The sequence below is a fragment of the Magallana gigas genome, chromosome 6 (assembly GCF_963853765.1).
Source record: "Magallana gigas chromosome 6, xbMagGiga1.1, whole genome shotgun sequence".
In the NCBI taxonomy this organism is placed as follows: Eukaryota; Metazoa; Mollusca; class Bivalvia; order Ostreida; family Ostreidae; genus Magallana; species Magallana gigas.
In genome coordinates, this window is record NC_088858.1 from 35,861,585 (window position 1) to 35,883,003 (window position 21,419).

General features: G+C 32.3%; 1 long non-coding RNA gene across 2 annotated transcripts; it reads right to left on the bottom strand.

Moving 5' to 3' along the window:
• Window positions 1-16,907: 16,907 nt before the first annotated feature.
• Window positions 16,908-20,309, bottom strand: LOC117680686 (uncharacterized). Of its 2 annotated transcripts, XR_010715149.1 has the most exons (4): window positions 20,156-20,309; window positions 19,956-20,028; window positions 18,987-19,086; window positions 16,908-18,013 (listed from the first exon to the last, which is right to left on the bottom strand). It is a non-coding gene; the product is annotated as an uncharacterized lncRNA (long non-coding RNA). The 2 variants fall into 2 exon arrangements; XR_010715150.1 differs by lacking the exon at window positions 19,956-20,028.
• Window positions 20,310-21,419: the final 1,110 nt, after the last annotated feature.

A 21,419-nucleotide genomic window follows, 5' to 3' on the forward strand; every position in this document is an offset into this window, starting at 1 on the left:
TAAGTGTTAGTTCATTAACTTTTGTATTTAAACCAGCCGTTTAAATTGTTGGGCTTCAGCTTTAAGAAGCAGAGTTCATAAACCAATAAACATAAGTAACTAAAAAAAGAAAAAAATCAAATTATTCTTGGTACGATTTAACAAAATCTGAATGATTCTAAGTAGGAATTAACATCAACCTTATCAATTTAAAGAACAAGTAAGTGTAATAAGACTGCTACCCCAAGAGGGGGATAAATCCTGCTCCTGGGACAGTCGGGTACGGGGGTGACTACCAATTATCCCTAATTGCTGATTAGTAGTCAGCAACAATAAATGAAGTCAACAAAAATCAAAGTTTTAAATTAATAACAAATTTATTTATAACAGATGAATGTAGATGATAAACTGGTACCTCCAGTTGAACAAATCAATGAAAAATAGGTATGAAAATGACAAAAATTACCATGAAAATATTACAAATTTCACTTTAGAGTTTAAATAAGAAACATGAAAAAATACTCCTTCACGTGTTTATGATAATTTATATCGGGCTCGAAATTCAAAATATTAATTACACTATGGCGCCTAGTCTGAATAAGATAAACTTCTGAGAGAAAAGAATTAGTTTTTATTGAACAGTGCTTTATCAAAATTTATACCGAAGTCGGTATAAAGTGCTTCGAACGGGAAGATGAGCTTACCCGAGAAGTAGGCTGCTATAAGCAGTGGACGCAAGGCGAGCAGTCCGCCGAACTACTCGAAACACGCCTTTATATAGTGTGAGTACAAAAAAGAAACGATCAGCAAACCATGAAATGTTACCATACACCTTATTGGATAAAATTACAGGTGATAAACCTATCAGGTAAACCCTAGTGAAATACGTTTTGAAATAAGGACCAATATGGCTGACCTGTATAAACAAACTAGCACTTGAACCGTAATGTAAGTGTAAAATAGCTTATCACAAGAATTGACGTTACTATTTAAGTATCTTATATTGAATTATCCCTAGCTTAGTTAATTGTTTCTGCAATTTATGATTTTTAATAAAATAAACATATGGTATGGGATGAGTTTTATCACATAAGCAATTAAAAGTCCGAATGTGTTTAACTACGACTTAACAATTTTTGAATTATTTTAGTTACGAGTTAATTTCATTTTGAACATAACACTATTTTCTTAACCAAGAATGCGGAATCAAATTTCCAGAAAAATCAATTTTTAAACCCCCGTATATCTGTAATGCATCGTCCGATTTTAAAACAGATTTCATTTTTGAATTAAGCTTATTTTTGCTTTTATGATTAATTACAAATTTTCGCTCATAAAAGTTATTAATAAAACACTTTGTTGCCCTACTGGCCCCTAATTTAAGAGGTCAGCCCTTTTTTCTTGATATCAAATGAAAGGTCTTGCACATATAAACATTTTGTTCAGCAAGTGTTCACAAATTGTTAACCGTTCTAGACATATCCGAACAAATGTGTTTTAGGGGCTGACCCTTCAACTCCTTATCGGGGCCACCAACAAAAATTTTAAAGGTGTCATATTGTTAAGAACATTATTCTGAGCAACTTTTCTTTTACAAAGCTATTTAAAATATTTCTCCTTTCCTAGATATTGATGATCAGAGTTTTGGAATTCTGGCACCTGAAAACCCATAATTACGTAACATATGCCTTAGGTTTAGTACTGTATTGATAAACAGCTGTACAATGAACATTTTTGCTTCTATAATTAATAACAATTTATTTTTCAGTAAAGAGTTATTATAAAAAAGACTTTAGAGCCCTTTTGCCCCTTATTTTAGGGACCAGTCCTTTTTTATGATATCAAATAAAACGTCTTGCACATATAAACACAATTTGTTCAACAGTTGTTAAGGAATTGTTGACCGTTCTTAAAATATCTGAACAAATGTGTTTTAGATGCCGACCTTTAAACTCCTTTTTGGGGCTACTAACATATTTTTGAAAGGTATCATATTGTTGAGAACATTATTAGATTAGATTATCTTCACATCGTCTACGAATCGAATCTGGTAGATATGATAAAAAATGTCCTATTAATGAAAGGAAATGTATATATTGTAATTCAAACGATGTTGAAGATGAATACCATTTTGTTTTGGTGTGTGATTTTTACACGGAGATAAGGAACTTATATATTAAGAAATACTTCTATGTACAACCAAGTATGGCATAATTGATTTACTCAATTCTGATTCTATATTTATGTTAAAAAAAACTGGGTAAATATGTGTACGAATGTTTTATTTAGAGGGAAAACTTTGCCATCAGACATGAATAAGCGTAAATTAGTTTATATATAACTTCTGCTTTGTTTGTCTTTTTGATATTTTTTCACCCACTTTATACCTTTTATATATATTTATATAACCTGCCTCCCACCTGTGTCCACAATTATTGTAAAGTACTGTTAAATTGTATGCTATGGCAATGTATGTAATGTATACGCCAATAAACTACTACAATTCAAAAATTATTCTGAGCAACTTTTGTTCAACAATGCTTTTCAAAATATTTCTCGTTTTCTAGATACTAATGATCAAAGTTTTTTAATTCTGGCCCCTTGAAACCCCTAATTACGTAACATATGATTTAAGTATGGTATTATGCAGATTAACAGCTGTGTAATTAACATTTTTGCTTCTATAATTGATAACAAATTATTGTTCAGTAAAGAGTTATTATAAAAGGACTTAAGAGCCCTCTTGGCTCCTAATTCGAGGAGCCAGCTCCTTTTGGCTGATATCAAATTAAAGCCAGTTTAAATTTGAACAATTTTTGCGTTACATGTCTAAACAAAATGTTTTTACATTAAAAGATATTACAGAAAATCTGCAAAAATTTCGTGAAAACTTTTGTGCTTATTTTCAGGTTCAGGCGAGCTTCAGGGCCTTTTGCATTTTTCTCATTTGGAAGCATGGAGGGACATCTGCAAATATTTATCTACAGTCACTAAAAATTTCAAGCTTCGATCTTAATTAGTTTCGGAGGAGATGCGTGGACAAAATGCCCCTTATAGATTTACAAAATCGTCAATATTTAAAACTGGAAATGACGTCATCATTTGAAAGTTTTATTAACCTGTAGCGACCATGAGGCTAAATAAGGTGCAAATCGGTCGAATAGTTTCGGAGAAATAACGCTCCAAAAAAGTACTAATTTTAAAACCCGACGCTCAACCCGGAAAATTCCAAACTCTTGAAAACTTGAAGTCTTGAAAACTGAAAAGTTTTTCCTCGGTCCCATGGACTTCGAGCTATTGGAAGTTACCTGTATTACTTTTTAGCTCTCTGAGACAAAGTCGAATGTGTGGGGGAGCTTATGCTTTAAACCCGGTGTCGGCATCCAGACCTGGTTAAAGTTTTTGTTGCAGGTCCTGTATCTGAGTTATAACTTATCCTGTCTTCACCAGACTTGCATGAACGATGCATCTGGACCTACCTACGGATTTGAAATACTTGGATGCTGAATTTCTGCCATGAATTTCAGATACTGGAGGAGTTAAAGCTTTTTGGAGCAGGTTAAAGTTTTTTGAGCAGGTGCCCTTTAATAGCAATTTTTTAGTTTCTTCTGGTCCTTACTTCAAACTTGAATGGATGTTATAATAACACTGATACACCTGACAGGCTTGAATGCTGAGTCTGAGCCATAGGTTTCAGATGCTGAATGAGGTTAAGGTTTTTAGAGCTGTTTTAAGTTTTTGAAGCAGGTTCCCTCTGATGATTATATCTTAGTTGCTAATGGTCCTAACTTCATCAAGATTGCAAGGATGGCGTGTCTATTGATACTTGCGCACATTAAAGGCTTGAATGTTGAATCTGAGCCATAGATTTCGTAATTTGGATGAGATTAAGAATTTTTTAACTGGTTAAAGTTTTTAGAGTAGGTGCTGTCACAATTGCATTCAAATTGTATACTAGGTTCTTAACACATTTCACCAATCTGGTAAAAGGATGGTCCTTGTAAGTCAAACAAAACAAAATTTACAAAACAAACAATTTATTTACAAATATACAATAATTAGGAGGTTGTTGACATCAGTTCTATCGGATGGACTAGATGGCATTCGACAAGTCGTCTCACATAAGGTAAGTTCCGTAGGACTGGGAAAGCATAAGTTTTTGGTTTGGATATTAATTGTCCCACCATAAGTCCTTCCACGGATATAACATGGTCCACCACGTGCACGTGCCCACTCCGTGGTCACCTATTTAAATATCGAACAACGTGGCATAATAAGTTTTCTTACACACCTATTTGAAATTAGATACATATACTGACTCATTAAACACACCGCTGCAGTATATTACAATTCTGGGCTACCGTAACATAACAGCTATTTAAATTACAATTTCACATACCTGTAGTCTAACTCTACTCACAATGCAGAATTAATATCAACCATAAAAATAGAAATAATGTAACACTTACTGGGTTGTATCTCTCTCACACAAATAAGCCCACACAGGGATGCCGTTCCCAAGATCACACAGCATGGGAAACGCTCAAGATATCTCACCAAGAGTACAGACACGTCCACACAGCGTGTCGCCCAGAATACATCTAACCTCACTCTTCAAACCACTAAGCAAGTTTATTTAAAAATAAATAATACCTGTTAAACAGGTTTTCTCCAGTAGTATTACTACACCCTGTGACCACTCATGCAAGCAAAAATATATAAATAACTCAAAAGTATGGAAATACATTTCAAACAAAATTTAGATACTAGAACTCAACCAAAAGTATGGGAGTATGGTTGGAACATAATTGTGACAGGTGCCCTTTTAATAGACAAATCTTAGTTATTATTGCTTCAATCTTTATCAAATTTGAATAGACAATATATCTTGTGATGCACTTCACAGGCGTGAATGCTGAACCAGAGCCATAGGACTCAGGTGCTGGAGGAGGCATAGTTTTTGGGAACATGTCACAATACTATTTCAACTTGCATAGTTGATTTAACTATAATATAAACGAATCGCAGAGTTAATGGCTTCAGATACAGAAGCTGATCTCCATTATCAACGTTGCTTAAAAAAAAACCTCCTACCTCACTAAAACTTGATTGTTAGATTTGTTTGTTGTAAAATGATAAAACTCTTATAATATGATATTGTATGTTACATGTATGGTACACCTGTTTCATATGATAAAATATGATTTTCTATGAAACAAACTGTAAAAATTATATGATACATTATGATATTGTTTCAAATTTATTTGTATATAATGATAATATGATATATAATGTTGTAAATTATGATATGATATTGTTTAATATGATATATTATTATATAGTATTGTATCATATGATACTGAAATGTATAATATTGAATAATATGATACTATATTGTATAATATGATATCTTATTATGTACATAATTTGATCAAATTATATTTGTATCAGATAAAATTGTATTATATAATACAATGTATGTTGTAACAAATTAATATTGTATCATATAATCCAATATTTGATATTGTGTCTTATGATACAATTTCGTATAATATGATTTTGTATTATATGACATATTTTTGTATCACATGAAATTGTATCATATGATATTGTGATATATTATATTGTATCATATGATACGATATTGTATAATATCATACAATATAATATCATATGTTACAATATTGTGATGTTTTATGAGATATAGATTTTGTCATATGATAAAATATTGTATACTATATTTATATTTTGGTGTTGTATTATGTGATCAAATACAATAATGTATAATTCAGTACAATACATCATCATATTATATGATATCATATCATATCTTGATACAATGTCAAATCATGTTATAATATCATATTGTATCATTACAGTTTTCTTGTTTCATCTGATATATCATATGATACAATTTTAGTATAGTATCATAGGATGCATTGTCGTATTTTAAATCAGTCTGTTGATAAACATTGTATCTTACAATACCGTATGAAATGAACGATATTGTGTCAAACCACGCTACAGTATTCATGAATAACCAAGATCGTTGACTATGATTGTCATATAATATGATAAGGTGGTCTCATACAGGGGATACATCATAAAGTGATGCTTCGTATCCGTGAGCTATGTTATCTGTGATTAACTATGTTTAAATTTATAAACGACAGCGTAATACATTACAGCGGGTGTTGTTGCGAGTACCTCGATGTAATCATTATTCCACTGAGATTGGTCTCCGTTAATTCCGCAATTTTATCATTAGGTTACTTACCCTACCAATTGTGTCTCTCGCCTTCTGAATACATAGATTAACATTACAATAAACACATGACAATTTCGTTAAGGTATATTTTAGGACAGCAATTAATATGAACGGTACTTGACAAATATTTGAAGTGTGTAGCGATCCTTTTTAAAGATGTTATTTAAATGCTTAAAGGGACCTAGACACGATTTGAGATGAAAAATTTTATATTGAATTTTTCTGTATCAAATGATTTATTTGTGTATTTTGAATGATTCACCAAAATTTCAATGCTAGAAATCAAGTTACAAGCAAGATACTGAGGAAAGAAGTCAGTGTTACGTAAACAAAGCTCGATTCTTATATTTGTTTACAAATAATGTAAAATAAAGAAATTATCATTTTTTTTTACAAAATAACCTTTGGCAACAAGATAAACTGATTTAATTTGTTCCTAAATACTTTTATCAACAACAAAATTAGAGTGAAACTTATACCAATACAATGCATATGTAAACAATAACAAGACTCGAGCTTTGTTTACAGAACAAAGAATTTTAACCTCTGTAACTTGCTTGTGACTCTATATTTGACTTTGGAATTTTGACAAAGCATTAATAACATCCATATTAACTATTATAGACAGCAAAAATGGAAAAAATAAATTTTGAAAAATTTGTGCTCAAATCGTGTCCTAGTCCCTTTAATAAAATTAGATGAATCTGCAAATTGCTTTTGGTTTATCTTTTCGGGTTCTGGAAAAATCTGCGTATATACGTCCCCTGACAACCACCTAGTGTAAACTTCTAAGGGGGTCGCATTTAACAAACGGGTAATAATATTGGTGGTTGTTCTTTAGAATATGTATCCTTAAATCATGTTTTGCCAAGGGTCTTAAGAAGTCCCCATTGGAGAATGATTTTATCACAACCGAAACCTTTTTTAAAGAAAACAATGCATTCAGTTCATGATCTTCAGAACTTTTTCTAATAGTTAAAAGCCTTTTAAAAGGAAATTCCTACATGTAATAATTTCTACAATGTACTTCAGCAATTAAAATTACGGATTCAATACTTCAATATAAAATAAATTTTAAAAAAATTGCCCCATATACACACGAAACTGACATACTGTTTAGTATAGAAATAAAAAAAAACCCTGATTAATTAGATATAACTTACGAAATTGTGAATTGAATAACAAATAACTCGACCAGCAAGAAGCAGGGAATACAACAATAAACATCAACAAAACATTTTTAAAAGATACCAGCTGTACAGGTATAAAGCAATCAATAAAGTTCTGTATAACACCCTCCCCATATTGAATCTAGTCTAAGTCATTCTCTGGCCAGGCATCATAGTTGAAAATCATTGGCAAACCACTTTCAGCAGTTGCTGCATATGGTTCTTCATCATTTTCATCCAAAAGACTTGCATACCTGTCTCTCATTCAATTACCAACGAAATCATTAGCCTTGGATACTGTATTTCTAAATAAAAATGACATTTCATCCATTTACAAGTTTTCAAAGCCAAAATTTTGGGTGATTTTAGTCCATTTCTTGAAAGGATTGGGTATGGACTCTCTGTCAAGAAAAAAACTGCTCCAAGAAACCTGCACGTTTTGCTCGCTTTTAAAGAGCCAATGTTGTAGCAAAGTGAAATTTATTAAGGTAGACAGAACGAACGGAAGACCTCATAGTAATTGTAATGTTTTTTCTTTATGAAGGTCTTCCGTTTCCAGCGGAAGACCTTATTGTTTTCGTACTGTTTATTTTTTTTCCAAATTTTGTGCACACGATTTCTTGAAAACTATTCGACCGACCTCAACAATTTTTTCATAGATGATGGGACATTATCTGAATTTTATACGTTTTTTTAATTTTTTGTTGTCGTCACTTCCGGTCCCGATTTACGGCCAATTTTCTAATGAAGCAAAGTTGTTGATCGTAATAATATATATCAGGAAAAATTACCACTCCCATTTATTACGTAATTTGAGGTTTTTAGGGGCCAAAGTGCTTAAACTTTGACGCATTATATCTAGAGAAGGGGGCATATTTTGTTAAGCATTGTAGAAGAGAAAATGTCTGCATTGATGACAATAATCGATTCCAATAATCAAAACACCAATGTCTGTCCCCATTAAGGATCTAGAGGGCTAGCCCCTAAAATATTCAATCATTTGTATCTCAAAAATGAACAACAATTTTAGATGATTGTAAGAACAAAAAAGTTAGTATTCTTAAGACATTCTGAAGGAAATAAAAAAAGGGGTTGGCCCTTTTAATTAGGGGCCAAGAAAAATGAACAACAATTTTAGATGATTGTAAGAACAAAAAAGTTAGTATTCTTAAGACATTCTGAAGGAAATAAAAAAAGGGGCTGGCCCTTTTAATTAGGGGCCAAGACACTGATAAACTCTTTTAAAAATAACTTAAAAAACGATAAAGATTTTGTAATGCATTACTGAAGCAAAGTTGTTGATCGAAACAATATCTCTCAGAAAAAATCATTACCACGCCCTTTTATTACATAATAAGGGATTTTTAGGGGCCAAAGTTTTTAAACTTTGACGCAATATATCTAGAGTAGGAGACATATTTTGTTAAGCATTGTAGAAGAGAAAATGTATGTATTGATGACGCTAATCGATTCCACTAATCAAAACACCAATGTCTGTCCCCATTAGGGATCCAGAAGCTGACCCCTAAAATATTCAATCATTTGTATCTAAAAAATGAACAACAATCTTAGATAGGTGTAAAGATGAAAAATGTTAGTATTTGTGAGACCTTCCGAATGAACTCAAAAAAAGGGCTAGTCTTTTAAATTAGGGGCCAAGACACTCGTAAAGTATCTTGCACATACCTTAAAAACGATCAAGATTTTGTTATGCATTATAGAAGCAAAGTTGTTGATCTTAACAATCTCAGTTTGGTAAACTCATTGCCACACCCATTGGTGACGTAATTAAGAATTTTAGGAGACTAAAATCTTAAATCTTTAATGTGCGGTATGTGAAAAAGCAAAACACTTTGTTAAGCATTTTGAAGGATTTTGACAATCGTATATAAAAGGAGTTTAGTAAGGATTATTCGTAACTTCCGGTCGTCAACGGAAGCACTTCAAAGTTATTATATTTCTCTTATTTTATTTATTTAACATGGAATTAACATATAAGTATAGAATCTTATATATGTTAACTATACAATTTTAAATAAGCAAACATGTTCTACTTCCGATGAGATATATAAAATATTAAGGTAGCTTAATTTCCTTTTACAAATTTAATACCCGCGAGATTTTAGTCACTGTAAGTGATTGAGACACGAAACTTTTATAAATGATAGACATTTGTTTGAAGATGTGTTTAACGGGTTTTATTTTGTTAACCGTCACTTCTGGTACTCACCGGAAGGGTTCAAACAATTTATGTTTTTAACATGTTTTATTGGGTGTTTCATTTATCCTGATAAACTGTGATGTACACTAAGCAAACGTACAAGAAATGTCAGCTTTTATTTTCATTAATCACTCCGTTTGTTCGTTTGCGGTACCGAGACAAAAAACATAGTTTCAACAGGATCTCAGATGTAGCAGAGAGTATCGATATTTCTTTGTATTATATAAAACAAATTGGACGGAAGGCCTATTCGTTACTCGTAACGAGATCTAATTTCTTTCTAATTATTATTTTCCCCCTTTTTTGTCAGGAGAATATCTCAGAGATGACATGATAAAGAGTTTCCTGATAGGGAAAAAAATAATATTCCAGTCGTCAGTTTCCAGTCCCGCGACAATAAAACTTGTCACAACAAGATCTCAAAAACAATAAAGAGTTCAATATCCAAACTTTGTGGGATGATAGACTTATGTTTGTAATTGTGTTTAAACTATTTTGTTATGTTCGTCGTAACTTCCAGTCGTTACCGGAAGTAATTCAAAAACAATTTTTTTTTACGCATTAAATTAATTCTACAAAGAATAAATATATAAATATTACACTTTGACCCGTGCGTGCACGGGTTGACATTGCATATGATATCGGACATTTACGAAATAGATATAACGGCACACCGTATTGTTGATATTTACATAACCAAGCTTTAAGCCTACAATTCACTACACTCTGCTTAGTAAAGACCCTGCGTTCCCACGGCGTGTCCACGGCGTTATAAAATTCACGGTATCGCCGTAGGATCGCAAGATAAAAATTTAGATAAAAATTTACAATTTTGCAAGTGAAGATGCTACGCGTCCTGACGGCGACCGAGGCGTTTTTACGGAGCTCCCACGACGTGTAACTGCGTTTCCACAGAGTTCCACGTGGCTATTGACTGCGCTCTCGCTGAGTATCCGTCTAACGCTCATGACGTGCTAGGAGTTTTTACCGCGCGTCCACGGCGTGCTCTGCGCATTGTCTGCGTGCACAAGACGTTCTTTACTTCTTAGTAGGTTAGTAGGATAATGTTAATTTGTACAATTGAATGAGAAACAAACCAGAGTTTACAGCTAGTGAATAAATGATTTTTAAAAACCTGTTTTGTTTTGATGAATACGTACAATGTTATTGAAACGTAACTAATTCTAAAAAAATTGTGAAGGGCAAAACTCTTAATAGTCAGGTCTACAAAAAAGAACCGTCATTAGTTGTTAGAAAACATAGAAACGATGTGAAAACAGCATGAATTCCATCTACGTCCTTGAACAGGTCCTGGAATATTCGCTTATGCTACTATTTACAAAGTCATATGCATCCACATCAAGTTTGATAATTACTACATCACTTGTTTTCGTGGTCTGGCTGACAACGCACTGGAAACGCCGTGGGGGTGCGGTACAAACGCTTATGGACGCAGGAGAAACGTAAAGAGAGCACGATGATCGCAGCAACAGCTCTTTGGGGTCGCTGTGTGAACGCAGCCAAATGAAAAATAACGTTCAAACGCTGTTAATGCGCAGTGAGAGCGCAATAGAGACGCAATGATATCCTAAAGGACTCCGAGGGTCTCCGTGCAAGCGCAATTTACTTTTCACTGCGTCTATACTGTGATTAGCTGCGTTCCTTGAGCGCGCCAACGGAGCTCTTGTGGCGCTGTTGAAGACCTTACGGCGCTGTCACGGTGACCCCACTCCGCCTCTACGGCGTGTTTATCAGAACACAGACCAACGGCGCGTACATTATGCATGTTCAAAGTGCGTGCCGTCGCATTGCGTTCAAAAATGTTCTAGTCGATCCCACCGCGACGAATGAAGATGTCGTTGCGTTTTTACGGCGCTGTAGGAGACTCTACTACGTTTACGTTGGCGTTTTACATGGACGCAGCGGGATCGCCGTGAGGACGCAGCTCTGATGTGACAGGGGTTTTAGAATAATCTAATTGTGTCTTGGGACAGGTCTTCACCACAGTTAAAATGCCTCCCAGATACCCGTAATGTAGCAAAAATTGCGGAATCGCTCCGAAACGATTTTGGAGAAAATTTATAAAGCTGAATTGAAAATAAATACCTTTCATCTAAAAATTTAACTCATATTAATGAAGAATTCAACACTTTTTCACCAACGTTTTTACTCGCCTCAAATTTAAACACCAAGTTTTTTTTGTTTTTTTTATTTAAACAATATTTTATTATGTAAAAAATATTACATAATAGGATTGGGCAGCAGGCAATCTGCCTATTTGAGCCCTCTCTTTGGTGAACAAAATATAATGCAAATTTTCAATGAAAATTTACACGTTATTCTTTTTAGTTTAAACTGTTTCTGTTTCCTTTTCAAAGGATGAGTTTTTGCAGATGAACAAACATGACAAATGGTTTGTTCCCCTGTTTCATTTTGCAGCCCATCTTTCCCCTCCACAATAAAAAGACGTCTGAATTGAAATACGGGACTTCTTATGGCATTTCACTTGTTGAATTTGCCATATAAAAATTTCTCAAATAAAGCATTCATTTGGGGTGTTTTCAGATCAATCTTCAGTGCCGTGAGGACAGAAATCAAGGAAAAGTAAATAAGTCATCATAAAATTCTTTAACAATACAATTGTCCTTTATTCCTGCTACTAGGCAATATCACAGAGGCTTCAATTTCTGAAGATGAACAGAGAAATTTCAGTGGAAGTTTCAACAGGGACCAACCTAGGGCAAACTTAGTTAGGGATATTTCACTTCTGAAGTTCTCCCTCACAGAAAAAAGGGGGAAATTTGAGAAATCAGGTAGACTTCCATTCCTTGACAATGGCATAATGCTAATGATAATTCATGTATACACAGATTCAACCTTAATTTAAATTGGATTCTAAGAAGCAAGTCAACTAAATATGTAGTAGCGTTTTCTTTATATAAATGAAAACTCCACGTCTCAGGTTCGATGGATTTATTATAATTTCATTATGAACCCTGTAAAAGGTCAACAATAGCGTATAAGCATTCATTATAACAACAAACATATTATATTAATACAATGACATTTTCATAGAATTATACATGAATTAATTTCTTTAAAAGTTGACAATATATACTGAGTAAATGCAAAAGAATCATAAGAGTTATTCCCCTTATATCAAAGTGATATACACGTATAAATTTATATAAGAATTTGATCGTTGATAAGTTCATGTACACAATTATAAATAATAATCATATGAGTTTTACAGCTCTTATGCATAATAAATATAATACATATTTCTATACATGTATACCTGATTATCGATCAGGGTTCCAATTAGGTGCATGGCCCGATTAATGGGCGAAAATACTGAATGACCAATAGCCCTATTAATAAACATATAAAACTGATATACAAACTTCATATACATGTACTTTGATTCAATCACCGCTTAATTTGATCACTATCAAGTGAAACTCAGTATATTGCATTAAAATTACATTAAAATTAAGAAACAGATTAATCAATGGAAAATAAAGAATTAGTATGAAAAAGAAGTCAACTTACAGTCGATGTCCTGGAGTCTTTCGTAATTAATTAATGTATATATATATATATATATATATATATATATATATATATATATATATATATATATATATATATATATATATATATATATATATATATATATATAGTCAAATAACCCAGGAACCAAGATTGACCTCACAACTGGCTGAAAATATTTCTCGCTCTGACTGACTAGTACAAAGAACTTGGCGGGAATCTCTCTCCACCAATGAAAATCAAGGATTTCAATAAATAGCCTCAGGACTTATATGTACAAATAAAATAAAAACCAAAAGTATTGTAATTTTTTATTTATTACGGAAAATCAAAAGATGCGCAGAAAATTACCGGTAACACGATGTATGCAACGGATACTGTACACGCAAATAATATACGCAGATATTAAATCGCCGAATTAATAATTTCGTGTTGTATAATATGACAAATTAAATTAAACTAATAAAACACACTATCACATATTAAAACAACTCCTAAAAATTTTAAAATCTTAGTCAATTTTTTAGGTGTATTCATACATTTTCTAGATGAAATGTTTCGTAATTGTGTTAGCTAAATGACAAATTAAATCAGTTAATGTGTTTCAGTGTATTTTGGAGGTATTAGTCCAACCCTTTGATCCAGTTACAACTGTCATATACTATATAGTTGGGTCTGTTAAATTTTAAAGATAACTGTAGACAAACGGTTTTATGATTACTTTAGCATTTTAAAATTTGGCAGAGTTATTAACAAATTACAAGTTACCAACTAATTGTAATATCTGCACCTAAAGTTATACGTTAAACATCGGTAAACATCGGTTGTAATTATCAGTGCACAGTATGTGGTTGCATCAACCGAATTATAACCTCTAAAGATAAGACAGTCGCTAGTTATTAATCACAACAGGGCTTAACTTAGGCTATGAAAATGTCTTTTGAATTAGATAATTATCATTTTATTGCATTTTGGGGTTAACTTTCACGATCGTGAACTCAGAATACAGGGCAACTTCAACCTCTTTTTCTGAGGAAATTCTGGCGAAGTTACCGACCACAAAGCGAGTACTTATATTTACATAAAGTTGTATTTAGACCAAGTCGCCCCCTAGGTTGGTCACTGGGTAGATGTGTCAGATAAAGTAACGTTTTCACTGACAGGAACAAGCATTTACTCTGAGCGTTTGTTTACATTGATTCCATAATAGAGAAAACCGATAATGGTAAGATATGAAAAATAACGATAAAAAAGTTTGATTCGGCGATAATTTTACTGATGCGGCGGTGCCTGAGAAACAAATCATTAATTTTTTTTGGCCTTAGATATACTGTATATTCTGTATTAGTTCCAGGGATTTTCTGAGGTTTGTTTTTACAAACAATAGATTTTAATTAGATATACCCAAAGAAAAAAAAACATGTCTAGACACACAACGCAAGAGAAAGTGATTATACATGAACATGAAGGTAGATAAGTAGATAATGTATATTCTGTCTCAATTTTAGTTTCATTGATTCCAAGACATCAAAAGTATTTCAAACGGTTTTTGCTTTAAAAAATAAAATGAAAATTTTTCTTTTTAACTGCCCAAGACGAGAAATGAACCAGGGGCCATTCGAATACTAATATCACCTCTCTTCCACTGCGCCACGGCAACTCATGTCTGTAAAAGGGTGTTTATCTATAAATCGTTGGCTATTGAATCAATGTATTGTGTGTATTTTTAACTTGAAAAGGTTCATTCAGTTTGTACCAAGCAATTATAGCTAATTTATAAAGTACATGCATGCATTTATTAAGAATGAAATACGGTACTTGGTCTTCAGTGAAAAAAAATACATTATACCTGATTGGAAACTGTTAGGCTTACTAGTACTTACTTAATAAATTAAAACCGAGTGGATAATGCGTTCACTTTATTCATAACTATGAAATGCAAGGAAGAAGATGAAACTATTTTTTTTAAATGCATTAAAACTATTAGGGTAATAATTCTACGCAATTTCCCGGTTTTCATGATCACGGCGCCGTTCCAGCATATATGATTTTAATAATATTTATTATTATATATCTACAACAGATCTAGAATAACAAATTAAATGATATATGTTATATATTTAATTGTATACATGATTTTTAAACTATCAATTCTATACAAACAATATCACCAATTACCGGTGACGTATTTAATGCATGTGGCAATTGCAAATGATGTATACATAATTTATACATGTACATATAATGTACCCGGCCGCGGGTATGTGACATATTTACTCTTAAGCTTATAAATATATTTAAATAGTTAACCCCATTTATGATTACCGGTACTGTAATTAATTAGCCTCTAGATTTTACTCTTACATACATGTACATGTATCTTTACTTTGTAGACGTAATGTTTTTTAAACTCAGAGTGAGGAAATAATAGTTTGAGAATGAGTTACAAATTAATGCAAATGAACTTTCATTCACTGGACATATCGTATACACGTAAATACTAAGATTTCAACACCTTTAGAAAGCCTGACGTGCACCTGGACACACTATACACCTGTTGTGTATATCTTGTGTATTCTGTGTTAGTTCCAGGGGTATTCTCAAGTTGGACAAACAATAGACTTTAATTAGATATAATACACAAACGAATAAAACCACGTCTAGACAAACAAAGCAGCAATATCCCGCCCGAACAAAGGCCGTTGAGAGTCTTTCCATCTTTAACATGTATTTAGCAGATCTAGAATTAGACCTAGAAATAATTACTAAGTAATAAAATTGAAAAAAAAATACATATCTTAAACTGATTATCAAATTAAACCATGTATTATTCGTTCATTTTTATTTTGTTAAATAACCGGATAAACAAAAAGAAAAGAAGAAACCCATTGTCGTATATACTTAGTTTGTGAATGGGTGTTCTTTTACGAAAACAAATTCTAAATAAAAACGAATATATGTAGATTTGTATTATTGAATTTTGAATCGGTTCGATGAAAATTATGAATTTAACATCATGTGCCAACACACACCTCACAGCCTACTCAATATTCAGGGTCATGAACCCTGGGGAGCATTCATTATTGTCCCCAAGAGAGACAACTCTTGAAAACATGCATTAACTATAGTTCGTTTCTTAAAGGGGCATGGTCACGATTTTGGTCAAAAATTATTTTTTCGATTTTAATGTTTACAATGCTTCAGTAAGGCATTTTTAATAGGCAACCAAAATTTGAGTGTCATTTGATGAGTTATAAGCGAGTTACAAAGCTTACAATTCTTCGCTATGTAAACAAAGCGTTTGTTTACATTTTGAATGTTGAAGTAAAAATTCCAGTTTTAGACCCAAAATAAAGGTATTAATCGTTAGGAACTGTTTATTTATGCTTTAAATGAATAATAAGATAGACAAACCAGCTTTAAAAAGATTTTTTACTGGTATATTGAACCTAGGTAAACAAAAACAGGGCACGATCCTTGTTTACATGGCGAAGAATTGTGAGTTCTGTATCTTGCTTAAAACTCAATGACTGGCACCCAAATTTTATTTGGTAATTAGAAATGCATTCCTAAAGCATTGCAAATAATGTAAACAGAAAAATAAAATTTGACCAAAATCGTGACCATGCCCATTTAATCTTATTAAAATAAATAAATTGATAAAAGTTTTCAAAGTATTTTAATTATAAATAAATTAATACATATAACAATGAGTAAAAGGCATGAAAAAGGCATGAAAGAAGTACATTTATTCATCAAATACAGTACCGGTAGGCGGTACATGTACCTGGTGAATATTAAATGTATATTGCTTGCAGGTACATGTACATAAATCTACACAACTACATTCAATTAATACACTGTGTTATGTAAACTGAAAAAAAAATGCACAGGTTGTAAGTCTAGAGATCTTTTTTAAAATGAATTTTCTTAAAATGAAAAATAAATTAATGAAATTGCATATATCATTCTAAAAAAATCATTATACTAATAGACACGAAGTTCAACATAAATAAAGTGATACATTAGATGAATAGGATATAATGTACAGCAATTTAAGATTTAGATGTCATTTTTCATACGAAAGGTAATTAAAACTCCATACCATTTAAACAATGAAAGAATGTGTTTTATTGGTGTAAGTTTCATTCAAATGTTGCTTTTTTTTATTAATAATATCATTTATGATCACATCGAATCAGTTTACCTTCTTTTCTATGAATCATTTTCTCAAAGAAGTGTTATTTTCATACTTTATATTATTTTTAAACAAACATAAGACTCGAGCTTTGTTTACATAACAATAAATTCTTACCCCTGTATCTCTTTTATAACTTGACTTCTAACATTCAAATTATGGTCAATTATTCAAAATGTGCAAGTATATCATTTTATGCATAAAGAAATTGAAATCAAAATTTTGATCTAAAATCGTGTCCAAGTCCCTATAAAAAAAACTTGTATAAAATAGTAAGGCTAAATTCCAATTTAAAATAAATAGCTGTTTCCAAAAATGTTACATGTATATGAATATGTTATATAAAAACATATGTTAGATGGATGGGTAGGAAAAATACAAATTAAGTGCACTCGATAAAAAGTTTGCTGGTATTCATTATGTGAACACAATTCATCCTGTAACATGTAAAGTTATGCAACATAAATAAGAATGTTATGAATGATGTGTATAGAACAAATTCTGTTGTGGTTGGCTCCATAAATCTTGAAAAGATGGTGTGAGTTGGTAAAAAGGCAGAATAAGGTTCCATTCTAATCCTCATGCATTCCATTCAAGAAATATTCATTAATGTCATGGTCTGGAAACTAAAATAGAATAAACATAAAGTGTTAAGAGAATTACATGTAATTTTGCAAACATTGTGCATGCACTCATCAAATACTTACACTGTACATGTATATATTCAATGACGTTATTTATGGAATGTGCAATTACTAACAATGTAATCTTTTTTAATATTGTACATACATGTATTACATCATTTTGCCACTAATTTTAAACCCAGCTGACAGTTTCTTTTTGTTATATATAGAGCGTCAAAAGATAGTTGCATCATGTGCATGTACTTTCAGTAATTTTAAAAGCCGTAAAAACATTTCAGTACTACAAAACACTTTAAATTTGTCAAATGATTTTACAAATGTAATATATGTACTAATACACCAGTAAGTCACAAGTGATATATACTTTTTAAAGCAGTACAATGTATCACTTATAAGACAACATCAGGAAACCTGGCTCAATCAATTCTGCACACACATGATAAATGTAATGAATGTGTAACTTCAATGGTGTAACTTCAAAGATATTTAGATATCCAGTGGACAGAAAGATATTAAATATATTAAACAAAGATCAAAGTCACAAACACTTATGTAACACTTATGTAACATATGATTGTCTGTATGAGTTTCAACTATCAACATTCTATGTACACCAAAATATGATTGCGTCAATAACAAAAACTAATCTGAAAAACATATTTCCAGCATAAGAAATTCATGGGATTTCTGCAAATCCCATTTTCTCAGAGAGTGTAAAACACATCTCTTAAAGTTTATAATATTTTCAAACTCCTGGTACTCCTTTCAGAGGTTCCCACCCCTTAAAATACAGATAATCAAGCATATTTGCAACAAGATCCCCATATAAACCTTTCCCTTTTACACAAGACATTGTAGCTATTTAGATAACCTTGCTTAGCTTTCAATCATCTTAAACCAAATATATCTACATATGGAAGACAAGTTGTAAGTTTATTACATGACAAAGAAGTACCTTCTGGGCTTCAGCAGACATGACTGGGTCATTAGCAATATCAAATTGACAATATTTCTATATTCCCGATCTTCAGATCATCTGGAAGCCGCAGGTAAATCTGTAGATTAGAAAAAAGATACACTAGCTACATGTATCATTACAAAGCTAAATGCTTTCATTATCAAACAAAAGGGTGTGTCCTAGATTACACTTTTTTATGGGCACATGCAGTATCTGAGACATGGTCAAAACATTACCATGATAACAGCTATAACAACTCATTAAGTGGGAAATGACATATAACTATAAAATTTGTTATGGCTTTTCATACTCTCTCTCTCTCTCTCTCTCTCTCTCTCTCTCTCTCTCTCTCTCTCTCTCTCCATGATCTCTCTCAACATCTTTGTCAGCAATATTTCTAGTGCAATGTGGCATTATTGAAATATATATATGGTTCAATCATGGAAGCAAGACAATCAATAACAATTACATGTACATGTACACTGTAAATACTCTCTCTCTCTCTCTGAGTCTATCTCTCTCTCATACTCTCAATCGTATAATGTTATATTTACATAACAAATGCAGACCCTTGATTCATAAACACTCTCATCGTTAATAGATAAATAAGACATAAAGTTAACAGTTTGAATGAGATACAGATATCAAAACCACATGTACAGTGTATACATTGTACGTGTCGAGGAAATTCTGTATGGAAATGACTGAAAGCATGATTGATACAAACTCAATATTCTAGGAAAAACATACAATATTTTTTAACGTATGCTACATAACAATATGTGTAAAAACTGACTATAATACACCTGCATACACATTTCATACTAAAACATGTCTTTCAAGTCACATTTCATCAACGACCATTAATTATCGACATTTTTGTAACATGTGTACTAGACTTAATGCATTGTAGGCTTTTAAAAGAGTTTTTGAGTAGTTTAACAATGTAAGTAAGTATGTTCTTACCGACGAATGACTACTCCTTAGCACGTTTTAGATTGTTGACAAAATCGAGGATTGCTGTTCAGACTGTTTCATGCTGAACAATATTTTACGAGATAAGGCTAATCACCCCAAACTTCGACTTCACATTAATAAACAATATGTTCAGCAACTTTAAATAATTTAAAAGCTTGCCGATATAAGAAACAAAAACTTTTACCTACTTTTTCCATTTAAACTCCTCTCTCGATTTTCACGAGTATGAGACTGGTCACGTTATAATCCCGAGATATACGAAGTTTTGACTTTCTCGGGTGTTTTCATTCTTTCGTGAATATAAAAACCAGAAAGGTTCCGATTATGCTAATAAGGCTGTGAGGTGTGCAACAGTCATACAATTGGTGGTTTTCGACTAAGTATCATTTAGTAAAATATTAAATATTAATTACTAATGAAGAGAGAGAGAGAGAGAGAGAGAGAGAGAGAGAGAGAGAGAGAGAGAGAGAGAGAGAGAGAGAGAGAGAGAGAGAGAGAGAGAGAGAGAGAGAGATTTCACCGATTAGTTATAATAGGAAACAAACATACTTTGTTATAATTTCATGCGCAGATTTAAAGACAGGGACTGCGCTCGCCCCTACAATAGTTTTGAAACAAAATAAAAGATCATTAGAGCGGTGGTGATAGTAGCAATATGTGTTCAATGGAGCGACTATGATTCTGCATGTGTGTGTGTTGACAATTAAAATTGCCTGGAACACCCCCCCCCCCCCATCCTTGAAAACTATATCATCACTCGGGTCACACCCCCCCCCCCCCCCCTTATCCCTACAAAAGAGCTATTGCATTTAATTTATGTATTTAGGATGAATCTGTTCAGCTTGATCAAACTGGACTTAAAGGGAACTTAAAGATGGTGTAAAGAAAACTTAAAGGGAGCGTAAAGAAAACTCAAAGATGTTTAAAGGTGGCTTAAAGAATTTGGACATCGAGGACCTATTTAAGCTTTAGCTTAAAGGTGACTTCAAGGTGGCTTAAAGATCGTATATCCTTTAAGCCACCTTTACGCAACCGTTAAGGACTTGCTTAAAGATGTTTTTTTTGCCTTGTGAAAAAAATGTTTTCTAATGTCTAATGACATGCTAACTTTTCTTTTCATTGAGCACTTCTGTTTGTCTGTTTCCTGTCCGAAACAAAAAACCTTGATTACACGAGATCTCAAAAAAGGTAACGACTTAAACAATCAAACTTTGTGGGATGATAGACCTATGTAAGTAGATGTGTTTAAACTATTTTGTTTTGGTCGTCGTAACTCCCGGTTGTCACCGAAAGAGCTTCAGTAATTAAATTTCTCAACCTATTGAGGTTATTTTACATAAAATGAATATTTAAACATTAAAATGCTCACTTTGATAATTCATTTGGGATATGAAGGTAGCGACATTGCAGAAAAAATATATTTTTTCTGCAATGATCGCTACCTTCATAACC